Source organism: Lonchura striata, chromosome 36, assembly GCF_050655825.1.
Source record: "Lonchura striata isolate lonStrDom1 chromosome 36, ASM5065582v1, whole genome shotgun sequence".
Classification (NCBI taxonomy): domain Eukaryota; kingdom Metazoa; phylum Chordata; class Aves; order Passeriformes; family Estrildidae; genus Lonchura; species Lonchura striata.
In genome coordinates this window covers 1,511,798-1,537,500 of record NC_140738.1, presented here as the reverse complement: position 1 = coordinate 1,537,500, position 25,703 = coordinate 1,511,798, and the positions used below count along the sequence as shown (strand labels likewise).

General features: G+C 51.7%; 1 protein-coding gene and 1 pseudogene across 1 annotated transcript in view; both read left to right on the top strand.

Annotated features, from left to right (window-relative positions):
• LOC146763998 (uncharacterized) overlaps positions 1 to 25,703 on the top strand; it is a 330,063-nt gene that overhangs the window by 87,865 nt on the left and 216,495 nt on the right. The gene's annotated exons all lie outside the window — the stretch shown is intronic.
• LOC144248799 (olfactory receptor 14J1-like) lies at positions 15,388 to 16,510 on the top strand (annotated as a pseudogene).

The following is a 25,703-nucleotide window of genomic DNA, read 5'->3' as shown; positions in this document are numbered from 1 at the left end:
GATGATGCTGTGCATCCCTTTCAACTCAGAATGTTCTGTGAATCTGGGATTACAATTCCTGTTCTGCTTCTCTCATCCCCCTGTCGTCTATAATCAAAAGAGAAAAAAAAGAGCCCTTGCAACAGTGTTAGAACAGTGAAGTTAAAACCAGACCTTTATTGGAAGCTTCCAGGTGTCCCAGTGGGGATGAGGCACACCCAGCCCCTGATTTCAACAATTTGTTAATGTTGATTATTTAGGATATTTAACAGGAACATCCAATGGGAGATTCAGTACCCAGTTACACAACCCTGGCTCAACCCACTGGAATAAGTCCAGGGCCTTATTTGTCCCAGTTTTTCTTATCACTGCTCACATTCAAAACCCAAAATACTCTTCTTGTGGGTTCTTTCTCTGATAAAAAGATTATATAGCACTTTAAAAATGTATTTAGACAGGTTATAGTTCTAAAATCTAAGAGAAGGTAAGGAAACATACTAGAGTTAATTAAGGATCATAAATACATTAAATATATAATAGTAGTTAAAAAGAGTTATTTAAGAGTTTAATAGAGTTAGTTAAGGATTATAATTTTAAAAATACATAACAGTAATTTACAGAACTATGAATATATGAAAAATATATAAAAAGCAAAAATATTTTTATCATCATCACAACTTCATCATCTTTCTCCAAGCAGAAAATTGAAAACACTCTCAGGAAAGCTCCTGATCTTTACAGCAATCCTAGGCTTACCTTCTTTGGGAAGTGTCCTCCGGAGCTGTGCCCAGGCTGGTCTGGAGCTGGGAGCAGCCCTGCCCCAGCCAGCCCCTCTCAGCAGCAGCACCTGCCCTGCTCAGGGTGGCTCCTTCCCCCCACAGCTCCTGGCCAGCGCTGGGAGCAGCTCCAGGGCCGGCTGAGAGCTGTCCCTGGCAGGCAGCAGAGTCCCTGGCCCAGCACAGCGCCCTGGGCTGCAGGACCCTGCTCTGCAGGACAGCCCTGGGCACCCCTGGCTGCTCTGCACAGGAGATGAGCAGAGAATGCACTCACAGGGTCTGTGGGCATTGGCAAGTTCCAGCTTTAGGAGATCTCTCCAGGAGCTGCAGCTGCATTGTCCTGCAGCCAGAGGTTCCTGTGCCAAGGGCTGGCAGTGATTCTGCCCCAGGCACTTCTCAGCCCCTTCCCAGCCCTGACTGATTGAAGCTCTCTGTGCCTCTGTGCTGTGCCCGGGCTGGCTGCAGACAGTGCCCCAGCCCTCCTGGGCTGGGAGAAGAGCTGCTCAGCAAGAGAAATGTGCTTTTGAAGCTCTGCTTGGTTACCAGGATCACCCTCTGTGCCAGGAGCCCAGCTCAGCAGCACAGACACAGCACAAGGACTTTAATGACCCTCTGGGGCTTTGTGCTCAGGCCCTGAACATCAGGCCCTGAGAGAGAGCTGCAGAAACCTCTCTGGAACTCCAAGTCAGAATCCAACTCCAAAGTTTCTTGGACTTTTAATGGGTCCCACTGAGGGACACGACTGAGAAAGTGTCCCCAGGCCCCAGGCAGAGCAGAGAACTGGAGGCACTGATGCCAGGTGGGGACAAAGAGGAGCCAAGTCTTGCTGCCCTGGGGCACAGCAGGGTCTGTGCCACCAAGGGCTGTGAGGAGACACCTTGTCCTGAGGCCCTGGGGCCTCCTGGCACAGCCCCAGCCAGGCTGGGCACTGTCAGCCCCTGCTCCTGCCCTCAGCATCCCCCCCATGCCCACATCCCAGTGGCCTCAAGGATCTGCTGGAAGGAGTCCCTGGGGAGCCTTGGTCAGGAATGGCCCTGGGGGCTCCTTCATGCTCCCAGGGACTGCAGGTTTTTCAAAGGACTTTGGCTTTTCCTTTTGCCTTGCAGTCTCTGAGAGCTTTGTGCAATCATGGCCTCCAACTATCTGCTGTAATTAGTCCCTGGAGAGGCTTTGTCAGTAACAACACTCAGTGGGGCTCATTAATGCTTCAAGGTACTTCAGTTCTTTTAAGGTACTTGGTGTTTCCCTTTTGATACAGACTCTGTGGGAGGTTTGTGCAATCATGGCCCCAATTATCTGCTTTAATGAGTCCCTTGAGAGCTTGGCACTGACACTCAGAGGAGCTCTTTAATGCTTTGAGATACTTAACTTTTGTAAGCTACTTTGGAATTTTCATTTCCAGACTGAGAAATTTTTGTGCCATCCTGGCCTCCAGTTCTCTCCTCCAAGGAGTCCATGAGGAGCCTGTGTTGGGGATGGACCTAAGTAAGTCCCATTAGTACCTCGTGACACTTTGGGTTTTTCCTCTTGATTTTAACTTCTGGAAGGTTTTTTGCAATCTCCTCTCAGGCCCTGAGGTTCCAAGGCTCAGCTCCAAGTGCACCACGGGGCTCATTAGGATCAAGCAAGTCCTGACAAACCATGCTTCTGCCTTGATTTGCCACTGTTGTAATGCAGTTCATCATGAACATTCCTTTACTGGTTTTGCTTCACCAATTTGAGATTTCTTGGCTAATGCATCGACTAGTGTAGTGGGTTCAGCGTTGGCTAATTATCAGAGCACACACTATAATATACTTACTCAATTCCTGCTGTGAGGTAGGATTAGGAGAAAGGCAAAGGTCAATCCTTTAGAGAAAAAAGAAAAGTTTACTAACAGTAAATAAAAGAAGGAGCATTAAGGACCAGAACAAAACTTTCAGAACACTTCCTCTCTCCTGACAACCTGAAAATGTAAAGAGAAAAAACCAAATATTTTCAGTCAGTTTACCATCTCTAGAATTGTCTTTCTTCTGTTCACTTAGGGAGAGAAGTTCCTCTTGTTTATGTTATGGAGGCATCTCCACAAGAAAACAGTTATCGCATGGCTTTTAGCTTCCACAAATAGCAGCTGCTCAGAAAAATCTGCAATTGTGAAGTCCCTCCAATTTTCTCACAGCCTTTCTCACAGCTGTGTTTATGGGCCATGTCAGTTTATGGGGTATTAGTTTAAAGAAGAGCTGTTAAAAGCAAAAGTTCTCTCCTTCTATTTCTAAAATCATCTTCATCTCTGGGAACAGAGGTCTTCTTCTCTCCCTGAGGGCACGGGGTCTCATCACTGTGCTCTCTTTCTTGGTTCAAGCTTCTTGTGGGATCACAGCTACTGCAACATTTGCTTACTTTAGCATGGCGGCCTTTGCTGAGCAAGTCATCACCTCATACTTTTCAATGCCTTATAGGCAAAAAGAGAGTCTGATGTATCAATGACATCCTTCTCCATAGCTTTAGCAGAGGATTTCAGCCCCAAGATCAAGGCATCTCCTCATCCCTCCCATCTGGGACTCAACTTCCTCTTCCCTGACCTCGGTGTGTTCATGTTGCTCCTCTGTGTGCCTGCCCTGTGTCCTTTTCTCTCACTGGAGGGAGGATGGCAGCACTGGCAGAGTCAATATCTCCCGGGGCTGCAGATGGTTCCGTGAGCCCGGCTGAGCTTGGTGGCTAAGTCTTGTTTTGGCCATGGTCCCTGGACATGAAGACCAGTTCTTTTCCACATGAATGAAGAAACAGAGTGCCACTGTTTTAGGGGTGGATGAGAGTTGACCACCGGAGGCAAAGGCCATCCAGAGCTGCCTGATTGTGTTCTAAGAGATACCCTTACAAATAGGAAAATTTTTAGGGAGGGTACCAATTTTGGCGATGGACATCTGAAATAGCAGACGGTTATTTCCATACAGAGAAGAGCACTGAGCCCCAGTGCTCCAGGAGCTGATGAGGGGAAGGCCTTGACATTCCAAGATCAGCCAGACCCGTCAGGTGGCCCCTGGGAGGCCAAGCCAGACAGACCTGGTCCATGTTCTCCTATCCCATGGGGCCCCACAGTGTCCCAATGGTCCCTTGCTTCCAGGAGGCCCTGAGGTGTCACAATGCCCCCATGGTGACACGGGGCCCTGAAGGGTCGGAATGGTCTCCATGGTTCCATCAGGCCCCACAGAGTCATAATGGTCTCTGGGTCCATGAAGCCCCGTGGTGTCACCATGGCCCCTTGGTTCCATGGGCTCCAGTGGTGCCACAATGATCCCCTTGGTTCCATGAGGTGCCCACAGTGTCACAGTGACCTCCATGGGAAGGAAAGAACCGAGCCCCAGTGTGGCAGGGGCAGCCACCAGAGGCCAAGGCCAGCCAGACTTGATGGTACTGGCAGATTTTGTCTGGGAGCAACCCTTGGATATAGGGAATTTTAGAGGTGGAATCCCAATTTTAGCCATTTCCTGAATAGATAAGAAAGTCAGTTCCTTTCCATAGGAAGGAAAGCACAGAGCCCAAGAATTTCAAAGGCAGAAGAAGAAAGAGGTGTCTCCTGGGAGGCTCAGACAAACAGACCTGTTTGTCCTGGCAGCTTTTGTCTTGGAGGAATCCTTGGATATATGGAATTTGTGAGATGGAATCTCCACTTTGACCACAGACACCTTGAGAAGAAAGAAGGTTCTTTTCCATTAGAAGGAAAACACCAGCCCCAGTGTTTCTAAAGCAGATGAGACACAGCTCCCAAGAGGCCAAGGGCAGCCAGACCTGTCTGTCCTGGCAGCTTTCACTTGGGAGCAATCCTTGGATGTACAGAGTTTTGGAGGAGGAATCCCGATTTTGGCCATGGCCCATGGAGGAGAAGGAGAGTTCTCTCCCATAGGAAGGAAAGCCCAGAGCCCCAGTGCCTCAGGGCAGGTGAGAAGCAGCCCGACATGCCAAGGTGGTCAGGTGGTCCCCAGGAGGCCCAGCCAGCCAGACCTGGTCCGTGTTCCCTTGGTTTGGTGGTGATGCCTTGAGAGGCTGCCTAGAACAGAGCTAGGCAGTGTTAAAGGAATAAAGCAGGTATTTATTAAAAGGCCTTCAAGGGATACACCTTGGGCAGTACAAGAGCCTGGCCCTGGCTCCATCCTAGATGGAGCCCAGGTCATGAGTTTTCACTGGGACAAACAGGGGGATTTGGTCTGGCAGGATGTGTAAAACAATCTCCTGTAATATCTACTTGTTCTCACACAGAGCACTTGGCTACAGGGACACATTCCCATCGTTCCTGACCAGGTTTCAGGATTCAAACACTGCTGTCCTTCCCAGGAGCTGTTCCTTCAGCTGCCTCAGGAGGCCCTTTGGCCTCTGGAGCCACACTCTGGCCCCATTATTAGCACTGCTGGATCCTTCTCTGCCTCCTCCTCCTCCTCTTCCTTGCCCTCGTTCTCCTCATCCTCGTCCTCGTCCTCCTTGTCCTCGCCCTCATCCTCCTCATCCTCGTCTTCATCCTCCTTGTCCTTGCCCTCGTCCTCCTTGTCCTCATCCTCCTCTTCCTCCTCCTGCTCCTCCTCTTTCTCCTCCTCCTCATCATCCTCCTTGCCGTTGTCCTCCTCCTCCTCCTTGTTCTCCTCTTCCTCCTCGTTCTCCTCCTTCTCCTCATCTTCCTCATCATCCTCCTTGTCCTCGTTCTCTCTCTTCCTCCTCCTATTCCTCCTCCTCATCTTCCACCTCCTTCCTGTCCTCATCCGCCTCCTCCTCCTCCTCCTCTTCCTTGTCCACCTCCTCATTCTCCTCCTCCTCCTCCTCCTCTGAGTGTGGTTCCTATAATTCAATGAATCTAGGATTCCAGGAACCTTGAACTCTGGGATTCCATGATTCTGTGACCCCATGGATGGATTCAGGACTGTCTCCAAGGCCATGGGGGAAGGTTGGTGCCAGTGGGAGGGGCTGCAGTGCAGGGGCACCAACAGCTGAGAGGCGACTGCAGCTGCTGCTGCTGCTGCTGCTGCTGCTGCAGCTGCTGCTGCTGCTGCTGCTGCTTGTGGGGGTGCTGTTGGCAGGGGCAGGGCCCTGGTGTGGCTGAGCGTAGCCATCTCAGCCTGTGAGCTCCTGGGAGCTCAGGACAGGGCCAGGACTGACCCAGGTTGGCACTGCACTTGAGGACAGACACAGAGAATGGAAAGTGCCCATGGAGTGGTTCCGAGCAGGTCTGTGGGAAGGAGGAGGGAGGGAGGATGAATCCCCTGCCCAAGGCTGCCAAGGGAAGGCTTTGGGAGGGAAAGGAAGCCTTGACCTGACACTAAGCCCTTCAAGGGCCCAGTTGCCCACGCTGAGCAGGATTTCATCGGGCTTTGTCTCATGACAGTGTCAGGGTCAGAAGTGGTGGGAGCAGCTGGAAAGCAGGGCCGTGTATTCCCTCCCCCCAGCCCATTTGGGATCATCTGGGAAAGGTCTCCATTGTCTGCCTGCAGCCAGCTTGGGGGGCCCTTCCTCTCCTCCTCCTGCTTGGGGGACTGGGCTTGGTTTCTTCTGCCATCTGCAATGCTGAGCTTCTCTCTCCTCAAACCTGGCTGCTCAGGTTTGTGTCCCTGTGTCTCGCACCTTCCTCCTCTTCCTCCTCACCACGTGCTCATGGAGCCTCTTTGGGCAGCTGGACTGGAACTGGCAGCAGCAGGCTTGCCCTGAGGAGCACCTCTGGCCTCCAGCCTTTCTGCAGGGCTGGCCAGAGCCTTCCTGCCAGGGGCGAGCCTCTTTCCTGTCTCTTCCCGAGGCAATATAGTCTGGATCTTGGCTCTGTCCTCCTTTCTTTCTTTCAGGGAAGGATCAGCCATGGCTGAAGAAATCTTCCATAGGTACCTGGTGCTGATGGCCATTGTCAGCATCAACCAGCCCCCTGGAAAGAATGGGATTTCTCCTGAGGATGATAAAGGAATTGTCCAGAGGATGAAGGAGCAGGAGGTGATCCTTTGGCAGCACCAGCTGCACTTGGAGGAGGAAATTGCAGACTTGGAAGTCAGACAGTAGTGTCTGGCATGCCCTCTGTGGGAACTGGAGGAAAGATCCATTGTCACACATGCATGGTGGTTTCCTTGGTTGTCCCTGCCACGTTCATGATCTGGAGGCAGCATAGGAATGGAGCCAGAGGGGAGCACAGAGAAGAAAAGACTGACCCGGGGCTCCTGGGGAAAGCCTGGAAAGGAGTGGCCTTCCTGACAAAGCCCTTGGGCTGCTCAGGGCCATTTGCATCTCCATGGGCAGAACTGGAGGATATCTTCCAGCATTTGTGGATAGATTTGTTGAATTACCTCTTCAATTGCTTCATTCCTGTAAGACAAACTTGGTGCTTGAAATTCCTTAAGTTCCTTAGGTTAAGAATGTCCTTATTTCTCTGTAATGATTGTTAAATATACTGTATTGATTGCTATAATCTCTGTATTGATTGTTAGAAATACTCTATTGATTTTTAGAAATACGCTTTCTATTGATTGTTAGAAATACTCTCTGTATTGATTAGTTAGATATACCCTATATTGTTAGAAATACTCTGTACTGATTGTTAAAAATACTCTGTTTTGATTGCTATCATCTCTGTATTGGCTGTTATACTCTGTATTGATTGTTAGAAATAATTTCTGTATTGATTATTTGAAATACTCTCTGTATTCAATGTTATAAATACCAAACTTCCATTAATAAGATAGATTTAAGCAAAGGAATAAACTTTTCAGAATTGTTTGTTTGCAACCAGATGACTTCCTGTTATCTTTTGCCTCTGGCATTCTCCTTGCACCCTGTGCTCTCCTTACAGGCTGAAATGCAAACACCACACAAACAGAGTCCCTGTGTGCAAAGCACAGCCAGGGGTGTGTGCTCCTCTGAAGGGACAGACATTTAGGGGAGGATGTCTCAGAGGGAGGCTGTGGACATTGTGGCTGGAAAGCAGGGAAGGAACAGTTTGGCAGGAGCTTTCCTTCAGCAGGAGGGGAGCCCACAGAGGAGTTTGTGTCAAGTGGAGTCTGACACTGCCATCCAGTGCTGGCAAGAAGGGTGGAGCAGAGAAGCTGAGAAAAGGGCCTCAGAATGTTTAGTGATGATGTCTGGACTTCAGTGATGGGGACAAAGCCTTCCTAAACTGAACATTAAATCTCAAACCCATAGCATTTTGGGAAGGAATGTTACTTTCCTCACAGTATCAATATATTTTCCTACCCTCTTCAGGTAAGAAAGGATTTCAATCCTTGTCTGCATTAATGGATGCTGGAATTCCTAGTGCTTCCTTCAGACTTCCAGGGATTGGAAGGTGCACTGCGGGCTGTGAGGAAACACTTCCCAGGCATGGTCTGTGGGAACTCAAAATGTCTCTCAGACATTTTTAGAGGTTCCAGGCCGTGGTCAGACGCAGTCTGGACCCCAGCAGGCAGCTGGATTTAGCTGTGATTTCGATTTTGAACCATGGAAAGAATTACCAGCTTTGAAGGTGGAACAGGCAGTCACAAAGTGCTAGATAGTATAGTAAATGTAGTCACAAAGTAGAGGGAAATATTTTTTGGTAGTGTACAGGGGGGTTTTAGTGCATGTACAGGGGGGTTTTTACTTTGTACATGGGGTGAGAAGTTCTAAGATGGAGGAAAGTGGGCTGAACCCATCCTTCTTCTTTCTTCTTCCTTACCTCCATGTTCTTGGTGATGTTGGCACTCACAGATTGGTTTAGAATAGAAAAAACACTTGGCAACGTAGGTAATAGGTATTGGGGAATAATTGTAAACATGTTATATGTAATATATCTTATAAAAGATAGCAGCAGCCCTGGGCGGGGGGAGAGAAGAAGAAGACACCAGACAGTCAGGGTGTCAGGAGTGTGTGCTTCTCTGCCTGGGCCGCTGACCAAAGGGCTGCAGCCCGAGAACCTAGTCTGTTAGATAACTAGCAATAAATCATCTTGAGACCGAACAAGAAGAGGCTGCAGAGTTTTTCTTTGGGAACACGTGTTGGAAGAGAAGCTTTACCACCATATGAGACCCCAAACCAAACCCGGGGTTCTCACATCTGGTTCCCTGGCTGGGCACCAGCAAGAAGACCGAAAAGAAACATCAAACAACCTCCAACCTGCATCAGCGGAGAAGAAAAAAAGAGAAGAGGAGAGCACACACTCACCGTAAATTCCAAGAAGAGAGGGAGCGGATAGCTCGAGATAAGAACCTGACCTTCACTGAAACAACTCGCCTCGGGGACTTTCCAGGGAGGAGATGACACAGAAGCGCGCCTGGGATCTCTCACCTGTGACCTGCTGGACGGTGATCAGTGCCATCTCCGGACTGACCTCGAGCCGACACAGCTTTTGGTGAGAACGGTCAAAATTAAGAACATGGCGGGGGAATTCTCCCAAGAGGAAAAAGAAATAGTATCTGCCTTCCAGGGCATCATCTCTGCCCATCCGGTGGAGATTGCTCAAAAGGAGCTGAAAGATTTATTATTATGGGTGAGGTATAACTTCCCACACTCAGATCCAGATTTATTGTGTGAGCCAAATTTTTGGCAGGAAATTAATAAGCAATTATATTATCAGGCTATAAAAAATAATAAGCTTGCCGCAAAACTTTTATCTTCAGCAAGAACAGTTTTAGAGTCACTCTCACAACGCGGCAGCTCAAGCCAGGCAGCTACGGCTCCTGGTGACAAACAGAGTGGGGGACAGTCCAGCCAGCAGCTTGGGACATCCCCTCTCACCACAGACACAGGACAGGCAGGATTGCTTCCTGTGGAACATCAGGGAGATGATACCCCATCGCGTCCCGTGTCCCCGGGCTCTCACTGTTCCTCAGTTTCCCAAGAGTCCCTAAGCTCCTCCGACGCAGAAATTCCCCAGACAGAGGCAGGCGAGCCAGGCACAGCCGCGACCCTCGGTGGGAGGAAGACATTGCCCGAGTCCAAACCCACGGTGGGGCGGCAGCGGTGGCGGCTCCGGTGGGGGAAGGTGCGAACGTGAGTGCAGAGCAGGGGGAGGAGGGAGAGGAAAGCGCCTCCACATCTGCGCAGGCTGGGAGTTCAAAACAGTCCGCGCAGAAAGCGAGGCCGGGGAGAGCGGTGGGGGCGGGACGGATCGGGGTGAAAGCGAGGGGTGCGAGTGCGGCGGTGGTGCGCTCGGAGCGCCCGGGGACGCGTTCAATGTCGAGAATCCGTGAGGCCGCAGAAGCGGCTGCCCAAGAGGTGCGGGAACTTGGCTCCCTGACCGCGGCAGCCAGGGCTGCTGAGGAAGCGGCAGAGGGACAGCGGGAGGCGTTCCTCACTGCAGCTCAGGCGGCGGGCACGTGTGCGAAGGTCGAGCAAAACCCGACAGCCACGGGTGGAGGGGATTTCTCACATTTCGAACGCGCGGGACAGGCACACAGGGGGCGGAGCTGGCGCGCGCAGGCTGTGGGTGCTGGCATGGAGCCAGGAGACGGGCAAAGTGAGACGGAGACATCGGGGCCGGAATGGGAACAGGAGGGTGGTTGCATCAGCCTTGGGGGGGATGGCAGTGGCTCTGATTCGGAGGCGGTGAGGGGCGGAGCGAGGCCAAAGCATAGCTGGGGTCGGAGCAGGAGCGTTCACTCCCCTGAGATGACGCAGGCAGGGATGGGGCATGGCCAGGATGTAAGCATTCCTCAGGGCACGGTTCCATTATTGTTCCCATAGCAACACACAGCCCAAGCCCACGGCCAATCCCTGTCGGCTTCTGACATGACCAAATTAGAACAGTTATTGCAACGAGAGTCAGTTACACCGACTGCAGGGATCGCAAATGTGAATCAGTTATTAGGAGAAATGCTCAAAGGTTTATCAGGAATTAGTGCGGGATTTGCAAATGTAAATCAATTGTCAGAAGAAATGCTCAAATGTTTATCGGAAGTGCAGATTGAAGAGCAGAGTGCGGTTCTGACCTCAGCTGGTCAGGCGGCAGCGCCATCTAGCGGCGGAACCACAACATTGCAACAGGCGGCACAGAACTTGTCCGGTCAAGGCACTGCGCCACCCAGTGGTGGGACTGTGACATTGCAGGACTTTTTTCCAGTTTCTTATAAGAAAAACTCCAGGGTGAAAAAGGTCACATCTGCACGGCAGCAGGAACCTCCACTGACACCGGAACAGTGCGGGACTCAGGACACTTCTGCTGAGGCGCAGCAACGAGAGGAAATGATACGCATCACCGCTTCGGAGGGTGTTCCAGCTTGGACAATTCCAAAATCAAGGTCTGCCAAACTTTCGGGGCAGGGAGAGTCAATTTTAATATCAAAGGTGGTTGTTGAATTTCTTTTACAATATTTAAGCACAGCCTTGGAGTGACAGCCAGAACTGTTGGTTCATCTTCCAAAAATTTTCCAAACAATGCAGGGCAGTCGTGTGTTCTCCTCCACAGCAGATGCTTCACTTTTCTCCAGAGACTTCCAGCCTTCATCTTCGCAGATGCTGCAGACGCCGTTGGTATCAGTGAGTGCTGCTGCACCAGAGCTGCAGCCACAACAGATGACTCCACTCTACAGGTAAGTACCCACTGAATTTACAGCTTTGCAGAGCGCAAAAGTGGACTGGCAGGACATTCGAGCAGAGTTGGAGAAAGAGAAAGGTTTATTGCAGGGCTCGGGAAACATAATAATGCCGGTGAGCTATGACGCTCAGGGCCAAAACCCGAGATGGGAACGCCTGGACCGTGGAGCAATCAAAGATTTAGCTAAGGCCATTAGGGACAATGGGTTGTCATCACCATATTTCAAGCAGATGTTAAAAAGCATTTTTGGCATGTATGATTTAACACCATACGATCCTAAATATCTTGCAACATCAGTTCTTACAGACACCCAAGCTCTTGTGTGGCAGAAGGTGTGGAGGAGATCCCTGGAGGAGCTGAGAGCCAGATACCAGGGTGGGCCGAATGCGAACCTCACCATGGCGCAGCTTGCTGGTGATCCTCCTGAGGACGATCCAACTCAACAGGCGGTGAGGCTCCCGCGTCACGTGCTCAGCGACATCAAAGAGGCAGCACGGAGGGCGATTCTTCAGATTGCTCCAGCGGGGGTCCAGGACAACATCTACACCGAGATCAAACAGGGTCCTTTGGAGCCGTTTTCTTCATTCGTGGATCGTCTTTCTCCGGCGGTGGAGCGACAGGTGAGCGAGGAGGGAGCGAAACCACACCTGGTCAAAAGCCTCGCGTTCTCCAATGCCAATCCGGAGTGCAGACGGATCATCAGCATGATGCCGCACCAGGCCACCTTGGCAGACATGATCGAGGCGTGCAGCAAGGTGGGGACACCACAACATGTTGCTTCCATCATGGAGGAACACTTGGGGGATCGAATTGAAAAACGTGTTAGGGAAGTTCTTGGAAATTATACAAAGGGCAACCCTAATGCAGAGAGACGGTGCTTTGGGTGTGGGGCACAAGAACATATTAAAAGGAACTGCCCACAACTTGCAAAGCCCAACAAACCACCAGACCTTTGCCCTCAATGCAGGAGAGGGAAACATCTCGCAAGTGAGTGTCACTCACAGACAGATATGGATGGGAAACTTCTTCCTATTCCAGGAAATGGAAAAAAGAGCGTGAATCAACGCCAGCGCGCTCAGACACAAATCCTGGCAGTGACACAGAACCAGCAGGGACAATCCTTGGGGAGCAACAAACAGAACCCCTCAGCAGAGCAATCTCCAAAATCCCCAGCGACCCAGACTTGGTACCACCCGGATTCCAATGCATCTTGGCAACCTCCAAATTGACGTGTCTTTTGGACAATAGCCATGCAGTGATACCTACAGGTGTCACAGGGACTTCTTGGAAAAGGCAGGACTTTTTAATAATGGCCAGGGACAGGAGCAGTATACTTGGACTTGTTTATCCATCTTTGATTTCAGCAAACCATAATGAGGAGTTGATGGTCACGGCAAAAGCCTTGTGACCACCTCTGACAATTCCACAAAACACACCGATTGCTCGAGCCATGGCTTTGCCATCTCATCCAGAAAGGCAAGCCATGCCAGTGTTCAACAAACAGGACTCTTTTCCTGGTGATCAAGCAGAGGTGCATGCATTTTGGGTGAAACATTTGAGCCGAGATCAGCCCATTGTTACTTGTCAGTTGACTTGTAATGAAAAGACAATTGCTATTACAGGGATGCTTGACACAGGAGCGGATGTTACAGTTATTTCATACATTTTTTGGCCTCGGGAATGGGACTTGGTTGCACCTTTGGGTTCTCTCACAGGCATAGGGGGGAGTTCCCTGTGCATGCAGAGTGAGAATGCAATTGTTGTCACAGGTCCGGGAAAAAAGACAGCAGTTATCCGTCCTTTCATCGTGCAAAAGCCCATCACAGTATGGGGAAGGGACCTTTTGGCACAATGGGGACTGGAATTAGAATTGGATTTTTAACAGGGGTCACTGTGGCACTCGCCACTCTGAAATTGACATGGAAAACAAATGATCCTGTTTGGGTGGATCAGTGGCCCCTGGAGAGGAAAAAATTGAGTGCATTGAAAAAGTTGGTCCAAGAACAGCTGCAGAAGGGACACATCAAACCAACAGACAGCCCATGGAATTCCCCAGTGTTTGTCATTCGCAAGAAAACTTCAGGGTCTTGGAGACTGCTTCACGATCTCAGGAAAATCAACGAGGTCATCGAGGACATGGGGCCACTGCAGCTTGGGCTTCCATCTCTCTCGATGATCCCGAGGGACTGGTCGCTTGTGATCATTGATCTCAAGGACTGTTTTTTCAGCATTCCACTTCATCCAGATGGTGCTCCATGCTTTGCATTTTCTGTCCCAAGCATCAATAGAAAATAACCTTTGCAGAGATACCACTGGACGGTTCTTCCTCAGGGACAAAAATGGCACAAAGAGCTCTCAATGTGGAAAGGAAAATCCAAAGTACCATACAAAATTTAAGAATCTTAAAGTATTCATGAGCTCCACTGACTGTCAGTACAAAGTTCTCAAGGGACTCATTAAAGCAGATAAATGGGGCCATGATTGCACAAACCTCTCATAGAGTCTGTAGCAAAAGGGAAACACCAAGTACCTTCAGATAACTGAAGTACCTTGAAGCATTAATGGGCCCCACTGAGTGTTGTTACTGACAAATCCTCTCCAAGGATTAATTACAGCAAAATATTGGAGGCCAGGATTGCAGAAACCTCTCACAGACTCCAAGGCAAAAGCAAAAGCCAAAGCACTTTGAAAAAGGACATTGCAGTCCTGGGGAGCATGAAGGAGCCCCCAGGGCCATTCCTGACCAAGGCTCCCCAGGGACTCCTTCCAGCAGATCCTTGAGGCCACTGGGATGTGGGCTAGGGGGGGATGCTGAAGGCAGGACCAGGGGCTGACAGTGCCCAGCCTGGCTGGGGCTGTGCCAGGAGGCCCCAGGGCCTCAGGACAAGGTGTCTCCTCACAGCCCTTGGTGGCACAGACCCTGCTGTGCCCCAGGGCAGCAAGACTTGGCTTCTCTTTGTCCCCTCCTGGCATCAGTGCCTCCAGTTCTCTCCTCTGCCTGGGGTCTGGGGACACTTTCTCAGTCGTGTCCCTCAGTGGGACCCATTAAAAGTCCAAGAAACTTTGGAGTTGGATTCTGACTTGGAGTTCCAGAGAGGTTTCTGCAGCTCCCTCTCAGGGCCTGATGTTCAGGGCTGAGCACAAAGCCCCAGAGGGTCATTAAAGTCCTTGTGCTGTGTCTGTGCTGCTGAGCTGGGCCGGGCTCCTGGCACAGAGGGTGATCCTGGTAACCAAGCAGAGCTTCAAAAGCACATTTCTCTTGCTGAGCAGCTCTTCTCCCAGCCCAGCAGGGCTGGGGCACTGCCTGCAGCCAGCCCGGGCACAGCACAGAGGCACAGAGAGCTTCAATCAGTCAGGGCTGGGAAGGGGCTGAGAAGTGCCTGGGGCAGAATCACTGCCAGCCCTTGGCACAGGAACCTCTGGCTGCAGGACAATGCAGCTGCAGCTCCTGGAGAGATCTCCTAAAGCTGGAACATGCCAATGCCCACAGAGCCTGTGAGTGCGTTCTCTGCTCATCTCCTGTGCAGAGCAGCCAGGGGTGCCCAGGGCTGTCCTGCAGAGCAGGGTCCTGCAGCCCAGGGCGCTGTGCTGGGCCAGGGACTCTGCTGCCTGCCAGGGACAGCTCTCAGCCGGCCCTGGAGCTGCTCCCAGCGCTGGGGGACAAGATCTGGGGGGAAGGAGACAGCTGTTAAGTCTTGGAATGTAATCCTTGTGTGGTGAGGATGCTGTATTTTTCAGGACTGTTCCCAGCATGGCATTTAACTCCAGAACTTTTCCAAATGGATTATACAGGGAGCATAGCAAGACAGGAACTGCATAAATGGGAAATTTCTGCTTTCTTATGTACTAATCTTTGTTGCCTGGATGGGGAATTCCCCATAGATATGCATCTCTCAGTTCATATTGAGAAAAAGTTTTTTTTCACATCTGAATAAACCAGGCAGTAACAGAATTCAGCACAGGGCCTCTTAGATGCATCATCTTTGTGCTTTTTCCAGCCTGCTCAGGATTGCTCTGATGTTATCATCAGAGCTTGCAGAGCCAGAGCTGCACCTGGGCAGTGCCTGAGCTGGGAGGGGTCTGCAGGGCAGAGCTGAGCCCCCAGGGCTGGGCTGGGCTCTGGCAGCTCTGGCAGGGCTCAGCCCTGGGCACAGGGAAGCAGCTGCTGGCAGAGACAGCCCCAGGCAGAAGAGCCCTGGGCAGGCAGTGGGGGGAAGATGCCCATAAGCTGTGCTGGGATATTTAAAGTCCTCTCCACACTCAACTATTCAATAATTCTTTTTCTTACCGATTCCCATGTGCAGCCACAGCAAATGTCCAACAGCAGCTCCATCAGCCACTTCCTCCTGCTGGCACTGGCAGACACGCGGCAGCTGCAGCTCCTGCACTTCTGCCTCTTCCTGGGCATCTCCCTGGCTGCCCTCCTGGGCAACGGCCTCATCATCAGCGCCGTAGCCTGCGGCCACCACCTGCACACGCCCATGTTCTTCTTCCTGCTCAACCTGGCCCTCAGCGACCTGGGCTCCATCTGCACCACTGTCCCCAAAGCCATGCACAATTCCCTCTGGGACATCAGGATCATCTCCTACACAGGATGTGTTGCACAGGTTTTTTTTTTCTTTTCTGTGCTGCAACAGAGTTCTATGTCCTGACCATCATGTGCTACGACCGCTACGTGTCCATCTGCAAACCCCTGCACTACGGGACCCTACTGGGCAGCAGAGCTTGTGCCCACATGGCAGCAGCTGCCTGGGCCAGTGGCTTTCTCCATGCTCTGCTGCACACAGCCAATACATTTTCCCTGCCCCTGTGCCATGGCAATGCCCTGGGCCAGTTCTTCTGTGAAATCCCACAGATCCTAAAGCTCTCCTGCTCCAATTCCCACCTCAGGGAACTTGGGCTTCTTGCTCTTACTGCATGTTTGCTCTTCGGATGTTTTGTGTTCATTGTTTTCTCCTATGTGCAGATCTTCAGGGCTGTGCTGAGGATCCCCTCAGAGCAGGGACGGCACAAAGCCTTTTCCACCTGCCTCCCTCACCTGGCCGTGGTCTCTCTGTTCATCAGCACTGGCATACTTGCTCACCTGAAGCCCCCCTCCATCTCCTCCCCATCCCTGGATCTTGCCCTGTCAGTTCTGTACTCAGTGGTGCCGCCAACCCTGAACCCCCTCATCTACAGCCTGAGGAACCAGGAGCTCAAGGCTGCAGTGAGGAGACTGATGACTGGATGCTTTCAAGGACATTAAACTGCCAGCCTAATTTCAGCAAATCACTTTAAATTAACATCATCTTTGATACTTCGTGTTGAATTAGATGTGGGGATTTTTTTCCTTTGTTTTACTTTTTTGATACTGTCCACAATAAATTTCATTTTTGTGCCATTTCTGATTTTGTTTCTCTCCACCTTCCCTGTGGCCACAGACTATGTCAATGAGGGCTGCGCGCTTGGTGGCTTTCAAGGAACTAAAGGATCTCCCAGCACAGTTTTCTGCAGAGATGCCCTTTTGTTGCCTTCTCTGGAGCTGCAGCAGCAATGTCTGTGTGCAGAGCTGGGGCAGATCAGTGCTGGCACAGCAGCTCTGCTCCTGCTGGCCACACCATTCCTGATCCAGGCCAGGAGCCATTGGCCTTCTTGGCCACCTGGGCACACTGCTGGCTCATGTCCAGCCTGCTGTCCATCCGTCCCTGCAGGTCCCTTTCTGCCTGACTGCTGTCCAGCCCCTCTGTCCCCCGCCTGTAGCGCTTGCAGGGGTTGTTGTGGCCAAAGTGCAGGACCTGGCACTTGGACTTGTTAAACCTCACCTTGTTGGATTTGGGCCCTGGATCCAGCCTGGCCAGGGCCCTGTGCAGAGCCCTCCTACCCTCCAGCAGATCAACACTCCCATCCAGCTTGGTGTCACCTGTAAAGATGTCCTTGGTTCCAAGGGGCCCCTCAATGTCACAATGTCCCTTTGGTTACACCAGGCCCTGCACTGTCACACTGGTCTCCTTGGTTCCATGGGCCCCAAAATGTGACAATGGACTCCTCAGTTCCATGGGACTTCAGAGTGTCACAATGTTCTCGTTGGTGCCGCAGTTTCACAGTGGCCCCTTGGTTCCATGGGGCCCCAGGGTGTCACAAAGGCCCCATGGTCACATGAGGTCCCACACTGTCACAATGCTCTCTGTGCTTCCACAAGTCCCCTCAGTGTCACAATGGACTCCTTGTTTCCACGAGGCCACACAGTGTCACAGCGGCCTTCCAGATTCCCTGAGGCCCCAGAGTGTCACAGTGGCCCCTTGGTTACACAAGGTCCTGCAGTGTCACAATGTCCCCTCGTTCACAGGAGGCCCCGCAGTGTCAGAAGGGCCCCTTGGTTCCCCTGGGCCCTGGACTCTCCCAATGCTCTCCTTGGTTTGTCAGTGTCACAGTGGTGAAACCCCTCAGTCACACGAGGCCCCGCAGTGTCACAATGGCCTCTGTGGTTCCACCAGGACCCAGTGTCACGGGGACTCCCTGGTTCCATTTGGCCCCAGAGCACCACAATGGAGCCCTGGTTCTATGGGGCTGCACAGGGTCACCATGGTCCTCTTAGTTCCACGAGGCCCTGCAGGGTCACAATGGCCCCAGAGTGTCCCAATCATCACAGAATGACAGAATCAAATAGGCTGGAAAAGACCTTTGGGATCATCAAGTCCAACCAATGCCCTAATACCGCCTTGTCACTCAGACATGCCACTGAGTGCCACTGGAGAGGGACAGTGACTCTGCCACCTCCCCCCTGGCCTGCCCATTCCAATGCCCACTCACCCTTTCTGTGAAGAACTTCTTCCTCTTGTCCAGCCTAAACCTCCCCTGGCGCAGCTGAAGGCTGTGTCTTCTTGTCCTGCCCTCCAGCAGATCCACACTCACACCCAGCTTGGTGTCACCTGCAAATTTGGGGATGGTGGGCTCGATCCCCTCCCCCAGATCATCGGTGAGGATGTTAAACAGGACTGGGCCCAACACAGATCCCTGGGGACAGCGCCAGGGACTGGACACCAGCTGGGTGCAGCACCATCCCCACCCCTCTCTGGGCCCAGCCTCCAGCCAGCTCTTCCATCTCCCAGCCAGGAGGGAACCTGCCCCAGCCGTGGGCTGCAGCTTTTCCAGGGAATGCTGTCACAGACAGTGTCCAAGGCTCTGCTGAAGTCCAGATGGAAACATCCACAGCCTTTCCCACATCCACAGGTGGGTCACCTGGTTATAAAAGGAGATCAGGTTGCTCAGGCAGGACCTGCCCCTCTTAAATCCAATCTGGCTGGCTCTGACCCCTCGGCCATCCTGTGGGTGCCCTGTGGTGGCTCTCAAGGTGATCTGTTCCATAACCTTGCTGGGCACTGAGGTCAGGCTGACAGGCCTAGAGCTCCCCACATCCTCCTTCCAGCCCTTCTTGGGAAGGGGCACACACACTGGCACCTCCAGTGCTCTGGGACCTCCCTGGTGAGCCAGGACTGATGGTAAATCATGGGGAGCAGCTTGGGGAGCTCATCCACCAGCTCCCTCATCCCCCTAGGATGGATCCCATCTGATCCCATCCACCTGTGAGCATCTGAGTGGCTCAGCAGGTCAGCAGCTGCTTCCACCTGGATTACAGGGAGCTGTTCTGCTCCCTGTGCCCATCTACCAGCTCAGGAGAACTCTTGTCCTGAGGACAACTTGTTCATATGTTGAAAATTGCGACAAACAAGGTGTTAAGTAGTTTGGCCTTTTCCTTATCTTCAGTTACTATATTCTCCACTGAATCAATAAAGAGTAGAACTTCTCCTTCTCCTTCCGTTTGCTATAATATGTTTTATAAACTCATTTTTTGTTCTTTTTACAGAAGTGGCCAGGTTAAGTTCTAATTGAGCTTTCATCTCATTCCTTTTTTTCTGAATGACCTAACAACACCCTTAAACACTTGCTAAGTTGACAGTACCTTTTCCCCCCGAATTACCACAAAAACTCTATGGGCAGCCAGGACAGTAAATTTCCTCACCAACTCGTCTTTTCCAACACTGGGACAGGCTGCTCCTTCCCCCATAAGATTACTTTCTGGAACTGTGTCCATCCTTCCTGAACCCCTTTATTTTTAAAGGCTGTTTCCCTTAAAAAATCAGTACCTGATTTGGTACTCCCCAAATCTGCATCCTAAATAGGCCCAAGGCTGCCCTTCCTAATTCCAGTGTGGAAGTTTTGTTGCTGCCCCTCCTTCTGTCACAGATCATTTAAAACTTGATTATTTCATGGTCACTGTGCCCCAGGCAGCCTCCGACCCCCACATCTGCCACCAGCCCTTCTCTGGTTGTGAGCAGCAGCAGACAGAGCTTTCCTTGGGAGTGGGAGTGTTACCAAAAATTCAGTAAAACAGAAAACTCCTTAACACCAGTGCAACATTAAGAAGCAGCATTCTTTATTCAGCTGGATGCACGGGGGATAGCTCCCCCCAAAGCCGAGCATGCTGGGTACAGGAAAGTTTCTGTTCATATTCTGTATTTTGCACACATATTCATTGATTGTGCTGGACTAAACACACATCTGATAATCATTTGCCCAGAATCATTAACATATTTCCCCTCCCCTTTACCCATGTGTTCTTCTGTCCTGGGGGTCTCTCTGGTGGTTTCTGGTGGTCGTGGACCCAAATGTTCCTGTGGGCCTGGCTGAGCTGGCAGGACACTGAGGCTGGTGAACTTCCAGTTCCCCTTCTCCCACAATGGGCATTGTGTGGTTTCCATAGGCCTGGGATTTGGAGAACAAGCTCCAGGTGTCAGCTCACCTGGTGAAGACAATTTATCATCTGGTCATATGAGGTCAAAGAGTGGGCTATGACATCTCATGAGTAATCTATGACAGAATGGTCCATGACATCATAGAGTGGTTTATGTGAGACCATCAAGAAGTTATGACATCATAGGCCATCTCTGTGACATTGCAGAGCAGGCTTTGACATCACAGGACAGAGCTTTGAAATTGCATAGCAGACTGTGACATCACAGAGTTGGCTGTGACATCAGAGACCAGCCGTGTGACATTACAGAATGGGCTGTGACATCTCAGAGAGGCTGTGTGACATCCCAGAGGGGCTCTGTGACATCCCAGAGGGGCTGTGTGACGTCCCAGGTGGGCTCTGTGAGGTCACTGGGTTGGTCATTCCACCCCAGCTCCCCCTCACAGTTTCTCCCAACAAGTCCAATGCTGTTCATGCCCAGTGGGGTCCCTGTCCCCTGGTATCCCCCCGGTCCCCCTGGAGCCACAGCCTCCACCAAAGGATGTTCCACAGGATCCACCCCAGAGCCTGACATGGGGACAAGGGGCCAGGGCTGAGTGATCAGGACATCAAGGATGTGGATTATCCAGGTCCCTGTGGCCTGGGTTGGGTTCCCCAGGGCAGGAAAGATGTCTGGCAGCTGGAGCAGGCTTAGGGAAGAGCCTCCAAGGTGGGGCTGGAGCCCTTGGGCTGTGAGCAGAGGCTGAGGGAGCTGGGCTTGTCCAGCCCGGAGCAGGGAAGGCTGAGGGGCTCCTCATCCCAGCCTGGCAGTGCCAGCGAGGAGGGGATGGAGAACACAGAGCCAGGCTCTTCACCGGTGGCCTGGTGGGAGACAAAAGCCAATGGGTGTAAGGGGAAAGAGGGGAGATCAGCCAGGCCAGGAGGAGATGAAATGAGTCAGGCTGATTTCAGCATTTCCTCAGCACCAAAAGCAGCCTGACCTCCCTTCTCCATCCACCACTGACAGCTTTGCACATCAGGAATTGTTTGAGCTCTTTTTCCCCCACTTCAGGATGAGCATCCTGATACAAGAACCTAACTGTGTTTATATCTATCACAGAACCACGTTTGTCGGAAATTCATTCTAGCATGAAAATCACTTGTGGATGGTGGACTCATCAGACTCTTCTGGGACATTGCACATAGCTCGCGGAAGAGCGTGATTGTTATTAAATTGTGTCCTGTTCAACCATGGTCTGTTGGCCATGAAGAGAAACTTTCTGTGCCTCTGAGTCTCACCAGTTCCTGACCGGAAAGGACACAAACCTGATGAGTTGTGGTTCCCACTCCAGTGGTGGCACTTGGCCCTCCCTCCATCCCCAGAGCAGAGCACCCTTGTCCCAGAAAGTCCCTGGCAATGCAGGGATGAAGGGAACAGGACAGGCTGTGGGGATCAGGGGCAGGGTACGGCCAGGGATTTGGGGTGGTGGTGAGCCCAGGGCAGGACCCGCCCCTTGGCCTTGGTGAACCTCATCCCATTGTCCTGGGCCCATGGCTCCAGCCTGTCCAGATCCCTCTGCAGAGCTTCCTGCCCTCCAGCACAGCCACACCCCCACCCAGCCTGGGCTCACCTGGAACTGCCTGAGGGTGCCCTCGATGGCCTCGTCCAGATCAGCAATAAAGAGATTTCACTGACCTGGCCCCAGTCCTGAGCCCTGGGGACACCCCTGGATGTGACTCCATTCCTCAGCTGCTCTGAGTGCCAGGGCTTGGATGAGGGATTTTTGCCCCCAACGAGTGTCTCTACTCATTTCCTCGCCGTTGGAATCAGCAGCGACCTCAGGACCCACAAAGCACTCTCCAAAGCCCAGCCGGGTACAGCAGAGGGTGCTTCCACTCGCCCTACTCACCCTGCAGGAGAGCTAGCTGAGGCTGAGGACAGTGGTCTGGGGCGGGGACGTGGCACCAAAGGAAATCTCGGTCCATGTAGGACCAAGGCCCCTGTGCTGAGGCTGCCTCCAGGCTGCTCCAGCCCCTCAGGATGCCCAGGAACAGGGGTTGCCCACAGCCCAGTGCACCCTGGCTGGCCTGGGTGTTAGCGTTCTGGAAAACACATAATCACGGGATATGATTATATGCAGGTGATTTACTAAGAGCGCTGGGAGTCAGGGGTACAGACCCAAATCTGACTCCAACATGGCTTTCGAGCTGAAAGTATTTTATATTCTATCGTTACATAACTCACATATTTATTATTAAAATTATATTGTTCTATTATATACATTGACATGAGTTTCTTGTGATCTTTCTTAGGTCCCTGACCACAGTTTCTCATTATTATTCTAATGATTAAAGAGTAATTATATTTAATTACTAAACAATCGTCACATCTAACTATTCTATCATTTATCATGTACGAGATACACAGGTGCAGTTCTAGTGAGTACAAGATCTTCTGGTGCATAGGGTATTTATTTTTCCAGGGCCTACTAAGCTTATTTTTCCTGTTAAACCTAAATCCCTAAGATTTAAAAACCCTTTTACTATCACTGGGGCTAACCAAGGAATAGCCATGGATGAGGCTCTGCAGGACAACGCAGGTTCAGCCCTGCTCCAACATGTGATCCCATGGGACAGGGCACACTGGGATTTGCCCCTGCAGCTACCCAGTGTGTCCAGAGAGACTGCAAGGAGACAGTGACCTCTGTCAGCGGGACCCTCTGAGTGGGACAACCACTCCTGGGGTTGCTGTGCCAGCTCCCCCATGAACCTCCAGCCCTGGGAACCGGGAGCAAGTGGAAAACACAACCTGGCCAATACTGCCTGTGCCTGAAGCAAATGGAAAGAGAACTGGGGTGGGAAAAATCACGGTTGTTTATTTACAGAAGAACAGCAATGAAAACACAGAACACATTTATATTTGTAAGAATATTTGTAATAACAACAGTTTATAGAAAGTATATACCTAAGAACATATCTAACAACAATATCTGAAATGTATTTACAGAAGAAAAAACAACGCCCTAAAACCTATATCCTAAAGGCAACAACAAACTCTAAAAACTATGTACAAAAGGTGCCATCTCTGTCCGGGATCTCCATCAGTCCGGGAAGAAAAGCAGGTGCCATGGTCACTGCAGTCAGGCACAGAGGGCTCTTCCGTGTGTCCCCAGGCTGGCACAGCGGGACTCTGCTGCCAGAGCTGAGGCTGGCTGGGTCTGGGGGCTGGGCCCCAGGCACTGCCATGGGGCTTGTGTGGCCCAAAGCAAGCACAGGACAGGCTGGGCATGGCCACCAGAATCCAATGCACTGGGTACCACAGGCCTGAGCAGAGACCACCCAGCCCAGCCCCGCCCCAGCCTGGCTGCAGGGAACCCACTCTGCCTGTGGGGACCACATGCCTGTCCTGCTGCTGGCATTGGTCTTCATCGCAGGACCATGGCCTCCTCTTCATCTTTTTAATCAACATCCATGTCCTCGGTGTACTCTTCCATGTCCACATCCATTTCCTCTTCCACATCCACATCCACCTCCATCTCTTCCTCTCCAGTCTGTTCTCCATCCACCTCCATCTCCTCCACCGTATCAATTGGTGTGTCCACCTCCATCTCTTCCTCTCCTCTCTTTCCTCCCTCCACTTCCATCTCCTCCTCTCTATCAGTCTGTCTGTCCACCTCCATCTTGTCTTCTCTGTCTGCCACAGCCTGCAGAGGTAGCAAAACCTCAGAGTGGGGTCCCTGTCCCACCCCATCCCCCCAGAACTCCAGCCCACCCGGGCAGCTGGGGGGATCCACCTCCATGGAATGGCACCGTACCTTCCTCAGGACAAATGTCAGCATCCTGCAGGGATGGATGACACAATCCAGGCCTTAGGCAGCTTTGGAGACTGATGATAGAAGGTATCTGGGCAGGAACAAGAAGGGTGACAGGAGCAGCAGGAGCAGCGTGCAGCGTGTGCTGAGCCCAGGGCCAGCGGTTGTGTTGTGCTGCTTGCTGGCTGCTGGCAGTTCCAGATGGGACATGGATTGTGACATGACCATTGAGCTAGAGAGCCTTTGGTTCCATGCTTAGCAACGTTCCCCCAGACCATGGTGCTCAGAGCCCTGTTCCAAGGATGGAGCATCCACAGCCTGGGCCAGTGCCTCAGCAGCCTCAGTAGCAAAGAGCAGCTTCCTCAGATCCAGCTTCAATCAGCCTCCTGCAGCTGAAAGCCGTCCCCCCTTGTCCTGTTGCCACAGGCCCTGTGGAACACTCTGTCCCAGTCTTTCTTGTGGCACCCTTGCAGTCCTGCAGAGCTGCAGTGAGGCCTCCCCAGGGTCTCCTCTTTCCAGGCTGAGCATCCCCAGCCCCACGTGGACAGCAGGCAGTGTGATCAGGGGGAGTCCAGGCTGGAGTCAAATGGCATCAGGAACTGAGAGATGGAAGCTTTAGGCCCAGCTTTGCCTCTCAATGTAGAAAATTAATAACAGTGGAGGTCAAAACAGTGGGACACTGGTTCTGCACTAATTGGTGAATATAGTCTCTGTTTTTTTCTTTTTTCTCTCATGCAGTTGCAGGTTTGGCTGTTTGAAAGGAAGCTTGGCACAATATCCATTGTCTTCTCCATTTGTGAAACACCGAGCAGAGTCTGGGCAAGGTGATGTTGCGGAGCAAAACCTGCCAATGTACTGGTGATCCTGAGCCTGGAGGATGCAGTTAAACCCAGCCAAAAGTAATTTCTGGAAAGTCAAGCCTGGTGTGCATTTTCTTGAGTTTGGCTATGCCAACTTCACCTGAGTCTTATAATAAAGCAAACAAAAAACTCAAACCAAAACCGACAAAGCCCAGAAACAAACAAACCCACGCAAACCAATCAAACAAATAGATTTAAAAAATCCAAATAAAACCAAAAGGAATGAGGAGTTAGTATTAGTTTTGAGTTCATCACAGCAGGCAAGTGGCTGCTTTCCACGGGATCACCATAAAAAGCCACAGATAACAGCTGCTCCAAAATACACCCAACGGGAGAACCATCAAAGTGATACATAGCAACTCTGGGGGCAGCTGCCCATGAAGGTGAGGGATGAGCACCCAGTGGTACAGCTCCAGCCTTCCCCAGCCTCCAGGCTGCTCTTTGCTCCTGATGTAAGAGCCGTGCAGGACTGTGGCCCCTCTCGGTGCATTATAAATCATTCCCACAGCTCTCACTTGAGCCACTGGCATTTCCAGAGCGAGATGCAGGCACAATCCTACTGTCTGCTGAGCCTCCCTGGGAGATCCTGAGCTTCTTCCTGCCTAGAGCCACAAAAGAGCTCAGGCTCTCCCTGAACTGGGTTTTCAGGGGACGTTTCCATATCCCTGCGAGATGTGTTCATCGTTCATCAGGCTGTGCCCAGCCTGGATCAGGGCAGCTTGGATGCCACATGGGATCCATCCTTTGCCCTGCCATGTGATCCTCCATGTAGTGGGGATAAAAAGCCAAGCACTGGGGAACCCCAGGTGCTGCAGCAGTGATATTTTTGGGAGAAACACGGAGCTGTGCATGGCCAGCTTGAAGTCTGCACGGGTGTGAGCACCAGGCCTGCCATGCTGAGCCCAGGGCCACAAGCAGTGCTCACCCTGGCTGGGACACTGAGTCCCAACATGGGATCCCATGGGACAGGGCACGCTGGGATTTGCCCCTGCAGCTACCCAGTGTGTCCAGAGAGACTGCAAGGAGACAGTGACCTCTGTCAGCGGGACCCTCTGA